Below are 16,148 nucleotides of genomic sequence, written 5' to 3'. Positions count from 1 at the left end.
CAGGCATGCTCTACCACTCCCAGCAAATTTTCATATTTTTAGTAGGGACGGGGTTTTACCGTGTTGGCCATATGGTCTCGATCTCTTGACCTCATGATCTGCCTGCCTCGGCCTCCCAAAGTGCTGGGATTACAGGCCTGAGCCACCGTGCCTGGCCCTCATTTATTTTTTTAGTAGAGATGGGAGTCTCCCCATGTTGCCCAGGCTGGTCTCAAACTCCTGGCCTTAAGTGATCCTCTCATCCTTGTCTCCCAAACTGCTGGGATTACAGGTATGAGCCACCATGCTCAGCCAGTCACCCCTATTTATTTATTTATTTATTTATTTATTTTCTTTTTGAGATGGAGTTTTACTCTTGTTGCCCAGGCTGGAGTGCAGTGGCACGATCTCCGCTCATTACAACCTCCTCCTTCTGGGTTCAAGTGATTCTCCCTTCTCAGCCTACTGAGTAGCTGAGATTACAGACGCCCATCACCACGCCTGGCTGATTTTTTGTATTTTTAGTAGCAATGGAGTTTCATCATTTTGACCAGGCTGGTATTGAACTCTTGACCTCAGTTGATCCACCCACCTTGGCCTCCGGAAGTGCTGGGATTATAGGCTTGAGCCACCACGCCTGGCCTCAGTCACCCCTTTTTCAATCCTCTTCTAATTCTACCTCTAATAGGAAGTCTCATTTTGGTATAATCTTTTTTCTTTGTTTTTGATTTTTGTTTTTTGTTTGTTTTTGGTTTTGATTTTTTTGAGTCAGGGCCTCACTCTGTTGCCCAGGCTGGAATGCAGTGGCACAATTGTGGCTCACTGCAGCCTCGACCTCCCAGGTTCAAGTGATCTTCATACCTCAGCCTCTCAAGTAGCTGAGACCTCAGGCAGGAGCCACTATGCCCTGCTAATTCTTTCTTTCTTTCTTTTTTTTTTTTTTTTTTTTTGAGAACGGAGTTTCGCTGTTGTTACCCAGACTGGAGTGCAATGGCACAATCTTGGCTGACCGCAACCTCTGCCTCCTGGGTTCAAGCAATTCTCCTGCCTCAGCCTCCCGAATAGCTGGGAGTAGAGGTGTGAGTCCCCGCACACAGCAAATTGATTGTGTTTATTTGTTAATTTACTTTGACCAGGTATAATGTGGTTCAAAATTCCAAAGCTACAAAAGATTTTGGGTAAAAGTCTACCTTCCACTCTTCCCTAGACACCCAGCTTCTTTTCCGAGAGGCAACAAGAGTTACCTGTTTCTTGTGTATCCTCTCAGAGGGACTTGAAGCATGCACAAGCAAAGGGGTATATATCTTCTGTGTTTTTACTTCAATGGTAACATAGAGGCCAGGTGCAGTGGCGCATGCCTATAATCCCAGTATTTTAGGGGGCTGAGGTGGGAGAGTCATTGGAAGCCAGAAGTTTCAGACTGGCCTGGACAACGTAGCAAGACCCTGTCTCTACAAAATTTCTAGGCCGGGTGCAGTGGGTCACACCTATAATCCCAGCATTTTGGGATGCCAAGGCAGGTGGATTACCTGAGGTCAGGAGTTCAAGACCAGCCTGGCCCACATGGCCAGGACACAGTGGCTCACAGGTCAGGTTATAATCCAGCCTGGCCTGTAATCCCAGCACTTTGGAAGGCCCAGGTAGGTGGATCACCTGAGGTCAGTAGTTCAAGACCAATCTGGCCAACACAGAGAAGCCCATCTCTACTAAAAATATAAAAATTAGCCAGCATGTGCCTGTGATCCCAGCTACTTGGGAGGCTGAGGCATGAGAATCACTTGAACCTGGGAGGCGGAGGTTGCAATGAGCTGAGATAGCACCACTGCACTCCAGCCTCGGCGACAGAGAGAGATCCTGTCTCAAAAAAAAAAAAAAACACATAACATAAAAATGAAAAATAAAAAATTAGCCGAGCATGGTGGCACACACTTGTAATCCCAGCTACTCGGGAGGCTCAGGCAGGAGAATGGCTAGAACCTGGGAGGCAGAGGTTGCAATGAGCCGAGATTGCACCACTGCACTCCAGCTTGGGCAACAGAGAGAGACTTTGTCTCAAAGAGTACAAATACAAATACAAAAATTAGCCAGGTGTGGTGGTGCACGCCTATAATCCCAGCTACTTGGGAGGTTGAGGCAAGAGAATCGCTAGAACCCGGGAGGCAGAGGTTTCAGTGAGCTGAGATCATGCCACTACACTCCAACTGGGGCAACAGAGCAAGACTCTGTCTCAAATAAATAAATAGGTAACATGTATGCAATACATACTTCCCACCTTCCTTTTTTCACCTACCAGCACGTCTTAGACATTTCTTCATTTTCTTTAGGTAAGTGGATAGAAAAGTTAGCCTTTTGTCAAGCACAGAGTTCAGGCTGAAAGTAGGGTACAATCCAGACAATTATAAGTACCAAGCTGGGCACAGTGGCTCACGCCTGTAATCCCAGCACTTTGGGAGGCTGAAGCAGGCGGATCACGAGGTCAAGAGATCAAGACCATCCTGGCCAACATAGTGAAATCCCGTCTCTAAAAAAAAAAATAATAAGTACCAAGAGAGTTTGGCATGCGCAGAAAGAGGAAGGCTCCAGTGTACCTGGGCGTGATATGCAAGGCTCAAGAAGCAAAGAGAATGCCAGACAGAAAGGCAGGGTCTGGGCATGCAGGTTCTTGTCGGTTAGAAAAGAAGTTTGCCATTTATTCTAATTGCAGTAGCCACTGGATGTGTTTTTAACAGAGTGACATGATCTGACTTGTGTTTTCCAATGATAACCCCGGTGACTGTGTGGGAAGTTGGGTCAACCTGGAAAAGGATACCAGATGAGAAGTGGCTGCAGTCTTCCAGGCAGGAGGGGATATGAGCTTAGGTTAAGATGTTGTAGGAGAAAGGATGGGGGTTCAGGGTATATGTTGAAGGTAGAAAAGAAAAACATCTGGCCAGGCCCAGTGGCTCACGCCTGTAATCCCAGCACTTTGGGAGGCCGAGGTGGGTGGATCACAAGGTCGGGAGTTCAAGACCAGCCTGGCCAACATGGTGAAAACCCGTCTCTACTAAAAAAGAAAAAAAAAAATTAGTAGGGCATGGTGGTTCACATCTGTAATCCCAGCTACTTAAGAGGCCAAGGTAGGAGAGTCGCTTCTACCCAGGAGGCAGAGGTTGCAGTGAGCTGAGATTGAGCCATTGCACTCCCCAGCCTGGGCAGCAGACTGAGACTCCATTTCAAAAAAAAAAAAAAAGGAGCAAGGGAAAGTAGAGAATTGAACCCGTGGGAAGTGGACATTATTAGGTTTTATGGATGACATCATGGCTATCATTTGCTTTACAATACTTCAATATAATCAATTTGTTTTTGTTTTTGTTTTTTGAGACAGAGTCTCATTGTCTCACTGTGTCACCCAGGCTGGAGTGCAGTGGTGGGATAATGGCTCACTACAGCCTGGATCTCCCCAGCTCAAGCAATCCTCCCACCTTAGCCTCCTAAGTAGCTAGGCCTGCTGGTACATACCACCACACTTGGCTAATTTTTGTATTTTTTGTAGAGACAGGGATTTGGCCAGGCATGGTGGCTCACACCTGTAATTCCAGCACTTGGAGGCCAAGGCAGGTGGATCACTTGAGCTCAGGAATTCAAGACCAGTCTGGGAAACATAATGAGACTCCATCTCTACTAAAAGTACAAAAAAATAGCCAGCATGGTGCTACACACCTGTGGTCCCAGCTACTCAGGAGGCTGAGGTGGGAGGATCGCTTGAGCCTGGGGTGAAGGTTGCAGTGAGCAGAGACTGCACCACTGCACTCCAGTCTGGGTGACAGAGCAAGATCCTGTCTAAAGAAAAAGAAATGAAAGGAAAAAAGAAAGAAGGAAGGAAGGAAAGAGGGAAAGAGAGAGAGAGAAAGAAAGAAAGAGAGAGGGAAGGGGGAAGGGAAGGGAAGAAAGGAAGAAAGAAGAGCCAATAATTTGTATTTCTTTATATATATATATATATATATATATATATATATATATTTTTTTTTTTTTTTTTTTTTTTTTTTTGAGATGGAGTTTCACTCTTGTTACCCAATTGTAGTGCAATGGTGCGATCTCGGTTCACCGCAACCTCCGCCTCCTGGGTTCAGGCAATTCTCCTGCCTCAGCCTCCTGAGTAGCTAGGACTACATGCATGCACCACCATGCCCAGCTAATTTTTTATATTTTTAGTAGAGACGGGGTTTCACCACGTTGACCGGGATGGTCTCGATCTCTTGACCTCGTGATCCACCCACCTCGGCCTCCCAAAGTGCTGGGATTACAGGCTTGAGCCACCGCGCCCAGCATATATATATATTTTTAGATGGGGTTTCACCATGTTGCCCAGGCTGGTTTTGAATTCCTGAGCTCAAGCAATCTGCCAGCTTCAGTCTCCCAAAGTTCAGTGTTTACAGGTGTGAGCCACTGCACCCAGCCTCATCAGTTTTGACATTATATAAATGTTAGTTTAAACAGTGATTTTTTGTTTTGACACACAGGGTCTCCCTCTGTTGTTGCCCAGGTTGAAACACAATGGTGTGATCAGAACTCACTGCAGCCAATTTCCTGGGCTCAAGCCATTTTCCTGCCTCAGCCTCTTGAATAGCTAAGACTACAGGTGCACGCTACCATGCCTGGCTAATTTTTTATTTTTATTAGAGACGAGGTCTTGCTGTGTTGTCCAGGCTGGTCTCCAACTCCTTGGCTCAAGAGATCCTCCAGCCTTCACCTCTCAAAGTGCTGGGATTACAGACACAAACCACAGCCCCCAGCCCCTGCTGATTCTCTAAGTGTTGTCTGTGGGCCAACATCACTTGAGAACAGGTTAGAAATTCAAATTCCCACTGGGCACTGCGGCTCACGGCTGTAATCCCAGCATTTTGGGAGGCCAAGGCGGGCAGATCCCTTGAAGTCAGAAATTCAAGACCAGCCTAGTCAACATGGTGAAACCCCATCTGAAAGAAGAAAAGCTCCTGGCCAGGTACAGTGGCTCATGCCTGTAATCCCAGCACTTTGGGAGGCCAAGGCAAGCAGATCATGAGGTCAGGAGATCGAGACCATCTTGGCCAACATGGCAAAATCCCATCTCTACTAAAAATACAAAAAAATTAGCTGGGTGTGGTGGCACACACCTGTAGTCCCAGCTACTCAGGAGGCTGAGTCAGGAAAATTGCTTGAATCCAGAAGGCAGAGATAGCAGTGAGCTGAGATCTCATGACTGCACTATAGCCTGGGCAACAGTGCGAGACTCCATCTAAAAAAAAAAAACAAAAAAGCTCCTCCCCAGAGCTACTGAATCAGAAAGTCTGGAGGTGAAGCCCAGCAATTAGTGTTTTAACGAGCCCTCCAGGTAATTCAACTTTTGCATGTTCAACTTTCATAAGCTTTGGTTTAAACCGTAATTCTGGGAATGGTCAGCTAACTGGCTGGTAAGAATGTAGACTACAAAGATAATTAACCACCATCGTTTTTTTGTTGAGACAAAGTCTTGCTCTTTCGCTCAGGCTAGAGTGCGGTGGTGCAAATCTCGGCTCACTGCAACCTCCGCCCCCCAGGTTGAAGCAGTTCTCTGCCTCAGCCTCCCAAGTAGCTGGGATTGCAGGCATCTGCTACCACACCCGGCTAATTTTTGTATTTTTTAGTAGAGACAGGATTTCACTATCTTGGCCAGGCTGGTCTTGAATTCCTGACCTTGTGATCCACCCACCTTGACCTCCCAAAGTGCTGGGATTCACCACCTTAACCGTAATGGCCACAACAGCACACTAAAATAGAAGTAAATTCTAGAATGTTTTGGAGACAGGTAAGAAAGGGAGTGTTCTCAACAAAGGAACCTTATCAGAAAAAGGGAACCAATGCCAGGCTTGTCTGGAACAGCCTCTTCTAGGTGTGGTTCCCTAGAGCACTGGGAAAAAACAGGCCTTATCTTGAAAGAGGAAGGATCGGGGCAAGGAAGTTTGACACAAACAATGGCAGTTCAGGCCTCGTTGGAGAGAACTGAGTTGTGTGCAAAAGTAATAAGGGAAAAAGGTATTTTTAAGCAGGGTTCTGACCACAAAAGGCCTGTTGTTGGGGGAGAAAAAGTTCGTTTCTAAGAACAGAAAAGACAGAAGAACACAGAGGTACAGAGAGACAACCCACGTTAGAGTCTGGGGGTCACCAACTGAAAGGCACGTATGACCTTGGGCAAGGGACTTCACCTTCGCCTTTCAGTATTTCACTATTTTCACCCTCTAGGAAGTTAGACTCTCAGCTGCTGTAAATTTACATATTATTCCCCAAAGCTTTTCTCTTTCTACCATCTTGGAGCCTGTGTGCTTGACAGGGCTTCCTTTTTCTTTTTAAGATGGGGTTTTGCAGTTTTGCTCTTATCACCCTGACCGGAGTGCAGTGGTGTAATCTCGCCTCACTGTAACCTCCACCTCTGGGTTCAAGCCATTCTCCTGCCTCAGCCTCTAGAGTAGTTGGGACTACAGGCATGTGCCACCACTCCCAGCTAATTTTTATGGGTTTTGTTTGTTTGTTTTGAGGCGGAGTTTCGCTCTTGTTGCACAGGCTGGAGTACAGTGACGTGATCTCTGCTCACTGCAACCTCCACCTCCTGGGTTCAAGTAATTCTCCTGCCTCAGACTTCTGAGTAGCTGGGATTACAGGCATGAGCCACCACGCCCAGCTAATTTTTGTAATTTTAGTAGAGACGAGGTTTCTCTATGTTGATCAGGCTAGTCTCGTACTCCTGATCTCAGGTGATCCATCTGCCTCGGCCTCCCAAAGTGCTGGGATTATAGACGTGAGCCACTTTGCCTGACCCTTTATTATTATTATTATTATTCTTTTTTAGAGATGGGGTTTCACAACATTGGCCAGGATGGTCTTGAACTCCTGACCTCGTGATCCGCCCACCTTGGCCTCCCAAAGTGCTGGGATTACAGGCGTGAGCCACCGCACCCGGTTGACCCTTTATTATTTTCTTTAGACGGAGTCTCAATCTGCCGCCCAGGCTGGAGTGCAATGGTGTGATCTTGGCTCACTGCAACCTCCATCTCACAGGTTCAAGCAGTTCTCCTGCCTCAGCTTCCTAGTAGCTGGGATTACAGGCATGTGCCACCATGCCCAGCTCATTCTGTATTTTTATAGAGATTGGGTTTCTCCATGTTGGGCAGGTCGATCTCCAACTCCCAACCTCAGACAATCTGCCTGCCTTGGCCTCCCAAAATGCTGGGATTGGAAATAAGGTCTCACTCCATCACACAGGCTGGAGTGCAGTGGTATGATCATAGTTCACTGTAACCTAGAACTTCCTAGGCTCAAGTGATTCTCTAACCTCAGCCTTCTCAGTAGCTGGGGCCACAGGTGCATGCCACCACACTTGGCTAATTTTTTTTTTTTTTTTGAGATGGAGTTTCGCTGTTGTTACCCAGACTGGAGTGCAATGGCACGATCTCGGCTCACTGCAACCTCTGCCTCCTGGGTTCAAGCGAATCTCCTGCCTCAGCCTCCCGAGTAGCTGGGACTACAGGCGTGCATCACCACGCCCAGCTAATTATTGCATTTTTAGTAGAGACGGGGGTTTCACCTTGTTGACCAGGATGGTCTTGATCTCTTGACCTCGTGATCCACCCACCTCGGCCTCCCAAAGTGCTGGGATTATAGGCGTGAGCCACCGCGCCCGGCTGCTTGGCTAATTTTTTTAGTGTTGTGTAGAGCTGGGATCGCCTTATGTTGCCCAGGCTGGTCTCTAAATCCTAGTCTCAAGGCATCTTCTCGCCTTAGCCTATCAAAGTGCTGGGCTTACACAGGTGAGACACCCTGCCCAACCAGAACAGGACTTCTCAAAGGCAGATATGTCTGGAAGGCTGTGGTCTAAGACCATTTTTTCTTATTTTCTTTTTATTGTTAAGAGGGGGTCTCACTACGTTGACCAGGCTGGTCTCGAATTCCTGGCCTGAGGCAATCCTCATGCACCTTGGCTCGCAAAGCGCTGAGATTACAGGAATGAACCACTGTGCCTGACCCCAAGGCCATTTTTTGCTGGCTATCAGCAGGGCCTCTGGAACCAAAGGGAGCACACAGCTCTTCTTAACATTGAAGATATTTATGCCTGAGATGAAACTGAATTCCATTTGGACAAGAGATGTGCTTATGCATACAAAGCAAAGAACAGGACTCCTGGAGGCAAACTGAACAAAACCAGAATGATGTGGGGAAAGGTAACTCAGGCCCATGGAACTACGGGCACAGTTCGTGCCAAATTCTGGAACAATCTTCCTGCTAAGGCCATTGGACAAAGAATCCATGTGATGCTATACTCTTTTTTTTTTTTTTTTTGAGACGAAGTCTCGCCCTGTCGCCCAGGCTGCAGTGCAATGGCAGGATCTCAGCTCACTGCAACCTCCCACTCCCAGGTTCAAACTATTCTCCTGCCTCAGCCTCTCGAGGAGCTGGAAGGAAAATAAAATGAACAGAGTATAGTTTAAATAACAAGCATAAAACACGTAGTAGTTAACTAAAAGTAAAGGCCATGTAAGAGTTGTACAGAGGCTAAGGAATTTAAGTAATCCCTCCCTAGTGAAGCTCCAAGTTTGTCTTGCATTCTAGGCTAGGTTGTAAACTGTATTCAGAAAAAAGTAAAGGCTAGCAGACTGGGCACCACCCTTAATCACACTCCTATCTATAGATCGCAGGCATCGTATAGAGAAATGCCCTCCATTGTTCTCTCTCAGTCTTGCTTAAACCCCCACCTGGTCATATACCCAAGCCTACTTCATCGATCATGACTCTCTCACATGTACTTTCTAGAACTGTAAGCCTTTAAAAGGGCGAGGATTTTCTTTGTCAAGGAGCTCGGTTCTTGAGCCGCAAGTCTGCTGATGCTCCCAGCCGAATAAAAGCCATTTCCTTCTTTAAATCTGGTGTCTGGGAGGTTTCATCTGTGGCTTGTGCGGCTACACTGGGATTATAGGCACCCACCACCACGCCTGGCCAATATTTGTGTTTTTAGTAGAGACAGGGTTTCACCATGTTGGCCATGCTGGTCTCAAACTCCTGACCTCAGGTGGTGATCTGCCCCCTTTGGCCTCCCAAAGTGCTGGGATTACAGGTGTGAGCCACCTCGCCTCTCAACTCTTGGTTTTAGCATTGCAAATCCTACAATCCAGAAACCTCCCTCAATCCCAGGAAAATCACCATAGTTGGTCACTTTAAAGAGGGACCTAAATTCTCTCAGCTGGACATATGTCTCCCCACAAAAATGAAGAAAGGAAAGTATTTCCTTTAAAAGCCACCATTTAGCCTCCTATTGGCCTAGGGAAGTTTCTGTAGGCTCAGGTCTGTTCTTACCTGAAAACCCAGGGGAGAAAAGCAAAAGATAACAATGACTCCTGATTTTCTAGTTGCAAATGTAGCTGTGAAATTCAGGGGACCAGCTGGGCACGGTGGCTGACGCCTGTAATCCCAGCAGTCTGGGAAGCCAAGGTGGGTGAATCATGAGGCAGATGAATCACGAGGTCAGGAGTTTGAGACCAGCCTGGCCAACATGGTGGAACCACATCTCTACTAAAAATACAAAAAGTAACCAGGTGTGGTGGCAGGCACCTGTAATTCCAGCTGCTTGGGAGGCTGAAGTGGAGAATTGCTTATAGCCAGGAGGCAGAAGCAGCAATGAGCCAAGATCACTCCACTGCACTACAGCCTGGGTGACAGAGTGAGACTCTGTCTCAAAACAAAAAGAAAGGGGACCAGGGCCTGGGTCCTGAACCTTTGTTAAGTCCTGGTAAAATTTAAGAAGCCCTATATAAAATTGTTTAATTCAAATTAATGAGAAATTTTAGCTCTGTTCCAAACACTATTCATGTAACAAAGCAAATGATCACAAGGTAAATTCTACTCTTCCTTCTAGCCCTCCAAGAGAAGTCCTGTAGTTCAGCTGCTAGCTGTATTGTATGCTTATCTCAGTTTTTAGTTCCTTTTTTATTTTTTTTCTTGAGACAGAGTCTCATTCTTGTCGCCCAGGCTGGAATGTAATGGCACAATCTCGGCTCACTGCAACCTCTGCCTCCCAGGTTCAAGTGATTCTCCTGCCTCAGCCTCCCAAGTAGCTGGGATTTTAGGAACACACCACCATGCCTGGCTAATTTTTGTATTTTTAGTAGAGACGGGGTTTCACCATGTTAGCCAGACTGGTCTCGAACTCCTAACCTCAGATGATCCACCCACCTTGGCCTCCCAAAGTGCTGGGATTACAGGCATAGGTCACCTCACCGGTTCAAACTAGTCTGTCGTGAATGAGAAGTAAGATTCTCTTTTGAGGAGGATTGGTCAAGAGGCAATCCCTAGCCGGACGCGGTGGCTCAAGCCTGTAATCCCAGCACTTTGGGAGGCCGAGGCGGGTGGATCATGAGGTCAAGAGATCAAGACCATCCTGGTCAACATGGTGAAACCCCGTCTCTACTAAAAATACAAAAAATTAGCTGGGCGTGGTGGTGCGTGCCTGTAATCCCAGCTACTCAGGAGGCTGAGGCAGGAGAATTGCCTGAATCCAGGAGGCAGAGGTTGCGGTGAGGCGAGATCACGCCATTGCACTCCAGCCTGGGTAACAAGAGCGAAACTCCGTCTCAAAAAAAAAAAAAAAGAGGCAATCCCTAGAGCTATATTGCTGAGTTCAAAACCTAGCTCAACCCAGGTGTGCTGGCTCACTCCTGTAATCCCAGCACTTTGGGAGACTGAGGCAGGTGGATCACAAGGTCAGGAGTTCAAGACCAGCCTGGCCAAGATGATGAAACCCCATCTCTACTAAAAATACAAAAATTAGCCAGGCGTGGTGGTGGGTGCTTATAATCCCAGCTGTCCGACCTACCCTCTGCGGGAAGACTGAGCTCGTTCGGAAAAAACCGGACCGCAGGCTAGAGGAAATTCCTTAAGTTCAGGCTTTATTGAGAGGAAAGAGCCTCCGGGCAGGCCAGCCGGGACGAAAAGGAAAAATGGCCGCCCTGCTCAGAGGGGCAGGGTTGTTTTATAGGGGGCTGAAGGGCTGGGGGGTGGGGAAGCCAAAAGCCGAGGTGGTGGGCAACTGTTGGTCAGTTTGAACTGCTGGGTGGGAAGCTGGGCAGCGGGAAGCTGGGCGGCGGGAGGGCTAGGACCGGGAGGGCTAGGACCGGTATGTAAAGTGAGAGATAAGGGAGCCTCTTTGTGGGGGAGGGAAAGAGAGAGAGAGAGAGAGCGTTTGCGGTAGGGGCAGAGTTTTCCAAACATTCCCGACTCCTTAAAGAAAAGAAAAAGAGGGGGTCAGGGGCGTCGGTTGTCTCTCTGGCTACTTCCTGCTGACAAGGGTCGACGGGGGGTTCTGAAGAGGTTTCTTTTCCTAAGGAGCCTGGAGGTTTGGGGAGAGGTCTGTTTCTTGCACTCGTTCAGGGTGGGGTTGGAGCAGCATCTGGTGGATGGTGACTCCAGTCAGTTCTTGAAAGAGCCGCTGTAGGAACTGGAGAAAGCAAGGAGCAATAAGTAAGATTAGGCAAACGGCTATTAGGGGCCCAAGCAATGGTGACAAGAGGGTATACATAGAGGAAGACCACCACGCTGTGGCTTCAGCCGAGAACTTCTGACTCTAGAGGTTAGTTTCGAGTTTCTGGAGGCTCTCGATTCGGGTTTCTACTAGGCCGGATTCACTGATGTAGTAACAGCACTCTTCTTGTAGGAAGATACAGGTCCCTCCTCGTTCAGCAGTGAGCAGGTCTAGGGCTCTTCAGTTCTGTAAGGCAACTTGGGCAACTGAGGTGATCTGTCGTTGGAGTGATGCTAAAGACTCAGTAGAGTCATCAATAGCTGCTTGGAATTGCGAGGTCAGTTGGGCTATAGCCAGGTGAGAGTGGACTAGTGCCCCTCCTCCTAATCCTGCTGCAAGTGCTGAACCAGCAAGGGAGACTCCAACGGCAATGGGTAGGAAGGCAGCTCATCGGGTGCAGCGATGGGGAGTTTGCAGCATCTGGAATTCGGCTGGGGAATATATAGTGAGTCGAGGGACTAGGGTTACCGGGAGGACTTTCTGTGTATTTTCAGATGGCTGGGTGGGTTGGGGAAGAGAAGCGTTGGCGTGTTCTCGGAGAAGGCTGCGAAGGAGAGTAAAGTAGGGGAGGTAGCTGTCTAGAGGAGTAGTCTCTGGCGGTGGGGGAGTTGAAAGTAGGAAGGGGCAACCATACAGCAGCTCAAATGGGCTAAGCTGTGATGGGCCCCGGGGGCCTGCTCTTACCCTGGTGAGGGTGATAGGAATTAAGGTTACCCAGGATTGGCGGAGCTCAAGCATGAGCTTAGTCAGATGCTCCTTTATTAGGCCATTGGCCCGTTCCACCTTACCAGAGGACTGAGGATGGTAGGCAGCATGTAGCTTCTACTGAATTCCTAGAGAGGTAGAAACGGCATTAGTGACTTTGGAGATAAAGGCTGGGCCGTTGTCTGACTGTATGGTAGCCGGGAGTCCAAAGCGTGGGATGATGTCTTGAATGAGATGAGTGGCTACTGTCCCGGCAGACTCAGAGGCTGTGGGGTAAGCTTCAATCCAGCCTGAAAAAGTGTCAACAATGGTTAGCAGATACCGGTACTGTTTGTGCTTTGGCATATGGGTGAAATCAATTTGCCAGTCTTGGCCAGGTAGGAACCCGCGTAGCTGATGAAGCTGGCGCCGGGGATGACAGGAACCCTGGGAATTAGTTTTCACGCAGACAGTACATGAGGACTGATCTTCCTATATGGTACTGAGGAAGCTGTGGGGGTGAAAAAGTGGGTTGAGGAACTGGTATAAGGCTTTAGGCCCAATGTGGAGTGAATTATGGATGTCTTGGATTATCTGGTACCTTTGCTTTTCAGGGAGGATGAGGAGGTTATGCTTGAAGGCCCAGTCATCCTTGAACTGTACCCCGGGGGTAGACTGGAGGGTCTGGAGTTCTGAGGCAGAGTATTGAGGGCTAGGAGAAAAAGGCTGTGTGGGCTGGCGGTGGGGAAGGTTATGACGGCCTTCAGCTTTGAAAGGATGTCTCACCCCAGAAGGGGAACTGGGCAGGTGGGGATTACTAAAAAGGAGTGGGTGAAGGGAGTGGAGTTATATGAGCACATGAGTGGTGGGGTTTGATAGGGGATACTCGGGGTCCCATCGATTCCCATGACTAAGACCTGGGAAGGGGTGAGATGGCCAGAATAAGAAGGAAGTGCGGAGTAGGTAGCCCCCATGTCTTGTGACCCTAGGCTCGGCGAGGGTAACCGGAGTCGGAAAGCCAGGGCCCCGCTAGTCATCTAGCAGCCCTAGTAGACTGGGGAACGGAGCTCCCTCGGAGGTCGGCTCCTGGCAAGCAGGCTCCTCCCTACTGAGGGTGACCGCCAGCTGCGTAACGCCAGTGTGTCTGTTTTGAGGAACCGGCACGCTGGGGAAGCTGGGGCAGTCTGACTTCCAGTGTCCCGGGAGCCGACAGATAGGGCAAGGCTTAGTTGGTGGCCGTGGTTGTGGACAGGCTCGGGACCAGTGTCCTTCCTTTCTACATTTGAAACATGCCCCTGGAGGGGCATGGGTTTCGGCCTTGGGCTTCTGGTTCCCTGCCGGCCTTAGAGCCGCCACTAGGGCTTGGGTCTGGAGGGCAGCCTTCTGCTTCATGCGAGTTTGGCGGGCAGCCTCAGCCGCATCTTCCCTGGCATTGAATACTTTAAAGGCCATTTTTACCAGGTCTTGGATGGGAGTCTCTGGCCCCTCTTCTGCTTTCTTTAGTTTCTTTCTTATGTCGGGTGCTGATTGGGAGATAAAATGGGAGGCTAATACAGTGGCCCCGTTTTGGGAGGCTGGATCTAGTTGAGTGTACCGGACTAGGGCTTCTTATACTTGAGTGAGGTATTGGAATTCTTTAATATAGGTGGATGGGTTGGCTGAGAAGGATCCTAAACGTTTCTCAATTTGGGACAGGTCTTGGAGTGAGAAAGGAACATGGACCCTGATTAAACCTTCTGCGCCTGCTACTTCTCGGAGTGGGGCCAGGATAGCTGGCTGGTGAGAGCGGGTGTGGGCCGCCACCAGAGAGGCAAGAGGAAGTGAGGCCTCTGAGGGAGGGGGCTCGGAGGGAGTAGAGGAAGAGCGAGGCATGGCCTCTGAGGTAGGAGGTGCAGAGGGAGTGGGGGAAGGGCGTGCCGTTGATGGCGAGTGGTTGCTGAGATTGGCAGGAGAGGACAGATGTTCAGGCAGATCCTCCGGTGAGGAGTAGGGAGGGGGAGAGGTAGTGGAGGAAGATTTATGGGGGGTTCGAGATAAGAGGATTTGGTAGGTGGAGCAGGAAGAACATAGGTTGGGGTGGGTATGGAGGTCCCAAAAAGCCTGGACGTAAGGAATTTCATTGTCCTTGCCCGCGCGGCAACAAAAATCGTCGAGATCTCGGAGGGTGTTGAAATCAAAAGTGCCAGTCGGGGGCCAACGTGACTGGTTACTGAGTTTGTATTGGGGCCAAGCCACCTGGGACAGGAAAACAAGCTTTTTCTTTCTGAGGGTTTGGGAATATCCCAATTTGGTAAAATTTCGCAGCAAGCACCCGAGGGGGGTGCTCAGAGGTATTTTGGACTCCGAATTTCCCATGGCAGGCGCAGCTACAGACTCTCCGGCGCGGATGGGCAGATGCAACGAAAAGGCGTCCCCGTTCGTTGCAAATTCCCCGGAGTACAATTAAGTACGGAAAGGGAAGCGGTCAGAGGGGCGTCCCCCGTCTGGCGGCTGTCCCTCGGAAGGCTCCTGGAGCGGGAATGGAAGACTACCTTGGCTCGGCCGAGACTAGGCAAGGAGTCCGTGCGGAACGCCGGAGGGAGCAACTGCACCATGCCGTAGGAAGAGGAGACGGGAAGCGGGGGAAGGCAAAGCAAGAAAAACTTGGCTTACCTTAATCGGAACGTGGAGGTGGCAGGGCCAGTGTTGGGTAGGTCGGGGAGGGGGGCCGTGGCCGGGCCAACGGCCCCAGCTCCCGTCCCGGGTTTCCGGCACCATTTGTCCGACCTACCCTCTGCGGGAAGACTGGGCTCATTGGGAAAGAAACCGGACCGCAGGCTAGAGGAAATTCCTTAAGTTCAGGCTTTATTGAGAGGAAAGAGCCTCCGGGCGGGCCAGCCGGGACGAAAAGGAAAAATGGCCGCGCCGCTCAGAGGGGCAGGGTTGTTTTATAGGGGGCTGAAGGGCTGGGGGGTGGGGAAGCCAAAAGCCGAGGTGGTGGGCAACTGTTGGTCAGTTTGAACTGCTGGGTGGGAAGCTGGGCGGCGGAAGCTGGGCGGCGGGAGGGCTAGGACCGGTATGTAAAGTGAGAGATAAGGGAGCCTCTTTGTGGGGGAGGGAAAGAGAGAGAGAGAGAGAGCGTTTGTGGTAGGGGCAGAGTTTTCCAAACACCAGCTACTCGGGTAGCTGAGGCAGGGAATTGCTTGAATCTGGGAGAAGGAGGTTGCAGTGAGCCAAGATTGTGCCACTGCACTCCAGCCTGGGCAACAGAGCGAGACTGTCTCAAAAACAAATAAACAAGAACAACAAAACCTAGCTCAGCTGTGTGACCATGAGCAAATTACTTACTAATTAAAATATAAAGAAAATAAAACAGAAGAAAAAACAAAAAATCAAAAAAAAAGAAAAAAAATTACTTGCTTTGTGCCTCAGTTTCTTCCATTGCAAAATGAAGATAACAATCATATAGGAATGTTGTGAAAATTAAGATTAATAAATGTTGGGTGCTTGGAATAAGGGTTGGCAAACTTTTTCTGTAAAGGGCTGGAGAGTAAATATTTTAAGCTATGGGCCCTATGGTCTGTAGTGAAACTATTCAACTCTGAGAAGCAGTCATAGACAAAATGTAAATAAATGGGCATAGCTGTGTTCCAGTAAAACTTCATTAAAAATCCCAGCACTTTTGGAGGCCGAGGCGGGCGGATCTCTCATGGTCGGGAGTTCAAGACCAGCCTAACCAACATGGAGAAACTCCATCTCTACTACAAAATACAAAAGTCCAGGTTTGGTGGTGAGCACCTGTAATCCCAGCTATTTGGGAGGCTGAGGCAAGAGAATCGCTTGAACCTGGGAAGCGGAGGTTGTGGTGAGCCGAGATCCTGCCGTTGCACTCCAGCCTGGGTAACAAATGTGAAACTCGCCTCAAAATAAATAAATAATAAAAATA

At 49.1% G+C, this 16,148-nt stretch overlaps 1 long non-coding RNA gene across 1 annotated transcript; it reads right to left on the bottom strand.

Moving 5' to 3' along the window:
* Positions 1–10,890: 10,890 nt before the first annotated feature.
* LOC128932054 (uncharacterized) lies at positions 10,891–15,129 on the bottom strand. The gene is made up of 2 exons (XR_013536364.1): positions 14,876–15,129; positions 10,891–11,725 (listed from the first exon to the last, which is right to left on the bottom strand). It is a non-coding gene; the product is annotated as an uncharacterized LOC128932054 (long non-coding RNA).
* Between the last annotated feature and the right edge of the window lie 1,019 nt (positions 15,130–16,148).

The sequence above is a fragment of the Callithrix jacchus genome, chromosome 5, assembly GCF_049354715.1.
Source record: "Callithrix jacchus isolate 240 chromosome 5, calJac240_pri, whole genome shotgun sequence".
Classification (NCBI taxonomy): domain Eukaryota; kingdom Metazoa; phylum Chordata; class Mammalia; order Primates; family Cebidae; genus Callithrix; species Callithrix jacchus.
The sequence above is the reverse complement of the archived record's forward strand: the minus strand, read 5'-3'. Positions and strand labels throughout refer to the sequence as shown.